The sequence below is a fragment of the Podarcis cretensis genome (genome assembly GCF_951804945.1).
Source record: "Podarcis cretensis genome assembly, chromosome: 16".
NCBI lineage: Eukaryota > Metazoa > Chordata > Lepidosauria > Squamata > Lacertidae > Podarcis > Podarcis cretensis.
In genome coordinates, this window is record NC_137186.1 from 7,873,914 (window position 1) to 7,881,695 (window position 7,782).

The window sequence follows — 7,782 nt, forward strand, 5'->3', positions numbered from 1 at the left end:
GAAGCTCCTGCAGCCAATTGGAAGCCACAGAAGCCACATTGGATGTTCGGCTTCCAAAAATTGTTCGCAAACAGTCACTTCCGGGTTTCTGCCGTTCGGGAACCAAAATGTTTGAGAACTATGCTGTTTGAAAACCAAGGTGCGACTGTATTACCCTTAGTATGTGAATAGAGTGAATCCTCATTCCCCATAATGCACTTTGTGTCCCTGGATTAGACAATCCACTCAGGCTAAAACAAATCCATTACACTATTCCAGCTATGTAAGTATTTTCATGTTTCCACTGCGATTCACACCAAATCTATGAGGCAAATGTGAAAGTTTGCAACTTTCTAATTACCCTGTTCCTCAAAAAAAAAAAAAAAAAAAAAATGTCTAGTAGCAGCTTAGAGACCAACTACGTTTGTTCTGGGTATAAGCTTTTGTGTGCATGGACACCTCTTCGGATACTCTGAAACAGAAGTCACCAGACCTTAACAGTGTCTTCGAAAAATTTTACACATCACTTGGGAAGACAGGCGAACTAATATCAGTGTACTGGAAGAAGCAAAGATCACCAGTGTTGAAGCAATGATTCATCAACTTCATTGGACTGGTCATGTTATGTGGATGCCTGATGATCGTCTTCCAAAGCAACTACTGTATTCTGAACTTAAAAATGGAAGTGGAAAGTGTAATGCTGGTGGTCAACAAAAGAAGTTTATAGACTGTCTCAAGGCAAATTTTTTAAAAAATGTAGTATAAACACTGACAACTGGCCTGCGAGCGCTCCAGTTGGAGAACAGCCTTTACCAAAGGTGTCATGGGCTCTGAAGACACTCGAACTCAGGACGCAAGGGAGAAAAGTGTTAAGAGGAAGGTACCCTTGGCAAATCCACACCGTGATCAAATCCTACCCAGAGACCAATGTCCCCGCTGTGTAATGATGTGTGGATCCAGAATTGGCCTCCACAGTCACTTAGGGACTCATTGTTAAAACCATGTTTATGGAAGGTAATCTTACTCGGTTATGAGTTATTAAAAAAGAAGAATGAAGATATATAGGGTGGACATTTCTCAGGAAGGTAGTAGGAGATGGGTGATTGACTCAATGGGTATGGTAAACCTATTGACAACTGTTAATGATGGCAATTAGTCCTACAGGAAAAAACAAGGGATAGTATGCAGATGACAAAAGATAGCTTTAGCTGTTCCTTAAGTTTTCAAAGATCACTGCAGATGGTGACAGCAGTCACGAGATTAAAAGACGCCTGCTACTTGGGAGAAAGGCGATGGCAAACCTAGACAACATCTTAAAAAGTAGAGACATCACCTTGCCAACAAAGGTCCGTATAGTAAAAGCTGTGGTTTTCCCAGTAGTGATGTATGGAAGTGAGAGCTGGACCATAAAGAAGGCTGTTCGCCGAAGAATTGATGCTTTTGAATTATGGTGCTGGAGAAGACTCTTGAGAGTCCCATGGACTGCAAGAAGATCAAACCTATCCATTCTTAAGGAAATCAGCCCTGAGTGCTCACTGGAAGGACAGATCGTGAAGCTGAGGCTCCAGTACTTTGGCCCCCTCATGAGAAGAGAAGACTCCCTGGAAAAAACCCTGATGTTGGGAAAGATGGAGGGCACAAGGAGAAGGGAGCGACAGAGGAAGAGATGGTTGGACAGTGTTCTAGAAGCTACAAACATGAGTCTGACCAAACTGCGGGAGGCAGTGGAAGACAGAAGTGCCTGGCATGCTCTGGTCCAGGGGGTCATGAAGAGTCGGACACGACTAAACGATTAAACAACAACAAAGTTTTCAAAACACAATCCCTAGCGAATCTACTCCGGAGTCACAGAATGCCTCGGTGCCCTTTTCGTATGAAAGCTTTCATTTAAAGACAACTTACCCACAGAAGGAATGGCTGAGCAACCGAAATCAAGGGAAGCTGGAAGACTCTGGTGAGGAAGACAGAAATGTCTGGAGCATTTATACCGTTTGCTTTTGGCTTCCACGCCTTGAGTCAGCATTGCTCTTTCCTAATGGGCACTTGGCACAAATGCCTAGAAATCTCACAAACATTTTTCTTTCAATGATTAACCCCATGGGGGAAGAGTGTGACCACATTCAAGAGTTTGTATTTCATTATAGATTATTATAGTCCCTGGATGGATGCCTTTGTTGCAAGCACATATCCTTAATTGCTAATGCCACCTTGTCTCAACCCTTACATTATCTGATTATACAAATGAATGCAAATATGGGTCACATCCATTGTTTTCAGATTTCAAAATGCCTAATATTTAAAAACAAAATGTCAAGGTTTCTGGGGTATTATTTTCAAAAACAATAAGTATTCTCACCTGCAATGTTCCTTGTATTTTTTCTATTTAAGCCATTTTCATTCCAAGTTAGTATTTTTAATCTGCCATTCTGGTTTAATTTAAGGAAAATAATTATTATTTTTATTCCTGCTTTAATTATGTCTTTGTTAGTCTTCCTCTTCTTCCTGTTTATCAGTGCTATCCTCAGGTAATTCCTCTATCCCCCTTTCTGCTCCTGTCACGAGCATGCCTTCTCCTAATTCTTAAATTAAATTTTTCATCTGAAATTTCTGTGCTTCAGATATATCCCTGCATCATTGTTGTAGTGGTTATAGGGGTTGCTCGTGCGTAAGTTGCCGCCACTCCTGGCTAGGTAGCCTGGTTAAACCCTTTCTGTCTGGACAGCCCTTCACTTCGTGGCTGTTTCAGTCGCTAGCAGAATCCGTCAGTGGGCATTTCTTGAGCCTCTTCCAGCAAAGAAGTTGTTTGATGCCAAGTCTCCGCCTACTCTCCCTGCGCAGGGTGGGTGTGGGCAGCAGAGGACCCGTGCTCTCCCCGCTGGTCTCCAGCGAAGAGTCCTGGAGCCCCCTCGCCGATTCCCCCATCTGCCCCCCTTTATCCCTGGTGTTACGCTGATTTCCTTCCCCAGCCGATGAGCTGCCTCTCTCCCTGCTGGGCCCTTCTCCAGCATCGCTTTGGAGCCTTGCCTCTGCCTCTAGCTCCGATGGCAGTTCCCTGACAGTTGTTTCTTGTTTTTATATGTAAAAGAGACTCCTTTCAGGAACTCCGATGTATATGGAATTTGCTTATTTCTCAGAGCATCTGTCAAAAAATTGGAATTAGCTTGGGTTTTTTAGAAGTTGGACAGGAATTTCTTTTAGAATCATTTTATTTTCCTCCCCTATCTGTAATCTATTCTGATACTCTGTTTGTATTATTTGGTCTCTGATTTGGCGTAAATTAAAAATTACCAGACAGTCTCCTGGTAACTTTTTTTCACCTTTGCAAAGCTTGATTTAATTCAGAAGATTTAATCAATCGAGTTTTCCATCAGCTCTTCCTGTACCTCTATCTAATTAAGCAACTCCTTAATCAATTTGGACCTTATATGCTTCCTCTGGTTCTTCTGAAATTCATCTAAGACAGAGAATCATTTCCTTCTGACACATTTCCAAAACCGCAATTGCATCTCAGGCTGCTTCCTGGGAGACACTAGCCTCCGCCACCTCCTCTTTAATTTTTCCTGGCCTTTTCTCAATTCCAACCCTTCTGTCTGAACCCTCTTTGTTTTTCTTCCTCTAATCCCTGTGTCTTGGTTTTTAGCTCCTGTACTGATAGTCCCCGTGCCGTAGTGTTCCCATCCACATTGTCATTGCTGACACAACTCAGATTCCTTTTGTGGGTTGACTCTTTTTCCTCCTCCTCTTCCACTTTCCCTCACAAATGTCCCCCTAATTATTTCTAAACCATCCTGGGGTTTTGTTTTTTGCCTGTATACCTTCACGATGCCCCGGTCCCCCCCAAAAGTTCTTCCCAGGATCCAGCCAGAATGCTCTAAAATGCTGCCCTTACTTACAATATCATCATCCTTATTTACTACACTTCTGGCTCCCTCTCCTCAGCTGTGTGTGGTGTCTCAGCTGCTGAGCAAAGCGGGGAGTGACAGCAAACGTCAGAACCTCTTCACAGTCATGTTGCAAATCTTTGAAATACATGTTTAAGGACCCTCTGATGTTGTACTGTAAAGTCTGATGGCGCTGAGAGAGGCTGGCTAAACGCGAAATGATGGTCACATAGAGAACTGGCATTTTTCACTTTCTCTGGGGTGCATTGGATATTTCCCTAGCAATGTTCTAGGTCTGCAGGAGAGGTAGAGAGGTGGAAAGAGCACGCCTTCTTTTCACTTTATTTCTATTCAAATATTGTATGCAATGGACCAAAGAACAGTGCACTCCTATCTGGGATGGCCATCCTCTTTCACCAAGCATGCAGCTGCAGGTGTGTGTGTTTGTGTGTGTGTGTGTGGATATTTTCACCCCCTTCCATTGCGATAATCTCCTGATATGATGTTTTCAGAAAGGAGGGGGAGGAAACTGCTCTTCGCTTCTTCCTCTCCTGCCTCACTCTGTGTTATCTATGTAACAATCTATGTAACAATCTATGATTGTTATCTATGTAGAGATTAGATGGCTGAGTGAGAGCTGTAACACTCATTCAAGCCAGTAGCACTTCAGTTTTAGCTTGCAGTATCTATTAGAAATGAAAGAAGTTATGCTTCACAGCTTTCTTCCATCTTTTTTATACTCTGCTGAGTTTGGTGCTCACAACTCACAGTTGTGGGTTCAGTTCACTTAGACGTGCTTTCCAGGAGTCTAAGAAAACTTTCCTTTACACTTGTTTGCCTTGACTAGCATTTTCTATTTGCAGACCATTCACGCAGTTTGGAGTTATCCATGATCATTGATTTCAATAGGTCTCCTCTGATTCTGAGTCTACTTCTTGTTCTCAGTCTGTCTCAGGAGATAATGGAAGAGTGCGTCTTTGGGGGTGAAGTCAAACCATTGTAGAGTTACAGTGCCTTCTGTGACCGTAGAAACCAATATGGGAGATACATGTTTTGTGGCAGCTGGGGCAGATGAAGGCGTCTGGTTGTGCTGATGCTTGTGTACCATGGTGTTTTTTTCTTTCTGCGCTTCTCCAGCTGGTCATTCCTCCTCCAAGTACACACTGAATCAAGCAGACATAGGCAGGTCAGCGGTTTATGAGTTAGATATAACTCACTAGATGCATTTTTTTTTTAATGGGTGCAAATTTAGTTCCCATTGTCCTCATTAAGGAGAATGGAAGCTAAGGGGCTTCTGGTGTGTTGTGGGTTCCGGAAACATAGACAATGAACACAAACCACCACCTTAAACAACAACAACAAATTAATGAAAGACACATCAGTGTTGATCTGACTGGAGTAGAATTAGCTACTGCCAAGGACTATAATATCTGAAATGAGAGGGTGCAAAAGGTTATAATATAGTTTGTTGTTGTTTAGTCATTTATTTGTGTCCACCTTCTGCCCCAAGTTGTTAATACTGGCAGTATTAGTTGATTGTTCAGCAACTTTTTTACTTATACCTTCCAATCTTTCATAAATTTTATTTAACACTGAAGTAAAGTCCCCTTCTGAAGCCATTCCTTTAAATGAAAGCTTTCATACGAAAAGGGTGCAGAGGCATTCTGTGACTCCGGAGTAGATTCGCTAGGGATTGTGTTTTGAAAACTTTGTTGTTGTTTAGTCGTTTAGTTGTGTCCGACTCTTCGTAACCCCATGGACCAGAGTACGCCAGGCACTCCTGTCTTTCCCTGCCTCCCGCAGTTTGGGCAGACTCATGTTTGTAGCTTCGAAGACACTATCCAACCATCTCGTCCTCTGTTGTCCCCTTCTCCTTCTGCCCTCCATCTTTCCCAACATCAGGTTCTTTTCCAGGGAGTCTTCTCTTCTCATGAGGTGGCCAAAGTACTGGAGCCTCAGCTTCACAATCTGTCCTTCCAGTGAGCACTCAGGGCTGATTTCCTTAAGAATGGATCGATTTGTTCTTCTTGCAGTCCATGGGACTCTCACGAGTCTCCTCCAGCACCATAATTCAAAAGCATCAATTCTTCAGCGATCAGCCTTCTTTATGGTCCAGCTCTCACTTCCATACATCACTACTGGGAAAACCATAGCTTTTACTATACGGACCTTTGTTGGCAAGGTGATGTCTCTACTTTTTAAGATGCTGTCTAGGTTTGTCATTGCTTTCCTCCCAAGAAGCAGGCGTCTCTTAATTTCATGGCTGCTTATACCATCTGCAGTGATCATGGAGGCCAAGAAAGTAAAATCTCTCACTGCCTCCATTTCTTCTCCTTCTATTTGCCAGGAGGTGATGGGACCAGTGGCCATGATCTTCGTTTTTTTGATGTTGAGCTTCAGACCATATTTTGCGCTCTCCTCTTTCACCCTCAATAAAAGGTTCTTTAATTCCTCCTCACTTTCTGCCATCAAGGTTGTGTCATCTGCATATCTGAGGTTGTTGATATTTCTTCCGGCAATCTTAATCCTGGCTAGGGATTCATCCAGCCCAGCCTTTCGCATGATGAATTCTGTATATAAGTTAAATAAGCAGGGAGACAATATACAGCCTTGTCGTACTCCTTTCCCAATTTTGAACCAATCAGTTGTTCCATATCCAGTTCTAACTGTAGCTTCTTGTCCCACATAGAGATTTCTCAGGAGACAGATGAGGTGATCAGGCACTCCCATTTCTTTAAGAACTTGCCATAGTTTGCTGTGGTCGACACAGTCAAAGGCTTTTGCATAGTCAATGAAGCAGAAGTAGATGTCTTTCTGGAACTCTCTAGCTTTCTCCATAATCCAGCGCATGTTTGCAATTTGGTCTCTGGTTCCTCTGCCTCTTCTAAATCCAGCTTGCACTTCTGGGAGTTCTCGGTCCACATACTGCTCGAACCTTCCTTGTAGAATTTTAAGCATAACCTTGCTAGCGTGTGAAATGAGTGCAATTGTGCGGTAGTTGGAGCATTCTTTAGCACTGCCCTTCTTTGGGATTGGGATGTAGACTGATCTTCTCCAATCCTCTGGCCACTGCTGAGTTTTCCAAACTTGCTGGCATATTGAGTGTAGCACCTTAACAGCATCATCTTTTAAAATTTTAAATAGTTCAGCTGGAATTCCATCACTTCCATTGGCCTTGTTATTTGCAGTGCTTTCTAAGGCCCATTTGACTTCACTCTCCAGGATGTCTGGCTCAAGGTCAGCAACCCCACTACCTGGGGTGTGCGAGACATCCATATCTTTCTGGTATAATTCCTCTGTGTATTCTTGCCACCTCTTCTTGATGTCTTCTGCTTCTGTTAGGTCCTTACCACTTTTGTCCTTTATTATGGTAATCTTTGAATGAAATGTTCCTTTCATATCTCCAATTTTCTTGAACAGATCTCTGGTTCTTCCCATTCTGTTGTTTTCCTCTATTTATTTGCATTGCTCGTTTAAGAAGGCCTTCTTATCTCTCCTTGCTATTTTTTTTTTTTTTTGAAATCTGCATTCAATTTCCTGTATCCTTCTCTTTCTCCCTCACATTTTGCTTGCCTTCTCTCCCCCGCTATTTGTAAGGCCTCATTGGACAGCCACTTTGCTTTCTTGCATTTCCTTTTCATTGGGATGGTTTTTGTTGCTGCCTCCTGTATAATGTTGCGAGCCTCCATCCATAGTTCTTCAGGCACTCTGTCCAACAAATCTAAATCCTTAAACCTGTTCCTCACTTCCACTGTGTATTTATAAGGGATTTGACTTAGATTGTATCTTACCGGCCCAGTGGTTTTTCCTACTTTCTTCAGTTTAAGCTTGAATTTTGCTATAAGAAGCTGATGATCTGAGCCACAGTCAGCTCCAGGTCTTGTGTTTGCTGACTGTATAGAGCTTCTCCATCTTTGTCTGC